The sequence below is a fragment of the Melanerpes formicivorus genome, unplaced genomic scaffold, assembly GCF_026170545.1.
Source record: "Melanerpes formicivorus ecotype bairdi unplaced genomic scaffold, bMelFor1.0.p_v2 SCAF_201, whole genome shotgun sequence".
Classification (NCBI taxonomy): domain Eukaryota; kingdom Metazoa; phylum Chordata; class Aves; order Piciformes; family Picidae; genus Melanerpes; species Melanerpes formicivorus.
In genome coordinates this window covers 159,505-160,000 of record NW_027142553.1, presented here as the reverse complement: position 1 = coordinate 160,000, position 496 = coordinate 159,505, and positions in this window count along the sequence as shown.

The window sequence follows — 496 nt, the reverse complement described above, 5'->3', positions numbered from 1 at the left end:
CTCTGCCCCTTACCGGGCTCTCTCTCGCCGTGCCTGGACGGGCTTGCTTTCCATTCTTGGTGGGACCGACGCCGGCACCACGTCTCCCCGGCTTTCTCTGCCCCCGTGCCCCACCGGGCAAACTTCGCTTCGGGGGTTCCACACTTCGGCAGTGGCCGGCGCCAGCCACTCGTCAACTTTTTTTCTTTTCCCCGCTTTCGTTGCCGAGCCCGGGCTGGGCTCCGGCTCACGGACGAGCGAAACCCATCCAACACCGCTGAGGGTGCGCCAGCGGCCGCTCCAAACCGCCGCGCCTTTGTTCGGCCCCGCGGGTCCCCTCTCTGACCCGGGCGAAAGCCACCGAGAAGCCAGACGGACCCCTGCCCAGCCGCCTGGCGGGTGGCTTGGAGCAGCCGCTCGGCAGCGCTGCCCTGGGAGTGCTCGGCGTCACTCGTTCCCTCATATACGGAACTGGAGGGCCGTCAGCTCCGCGAGCGCACAACCAGCCGACCTCCGC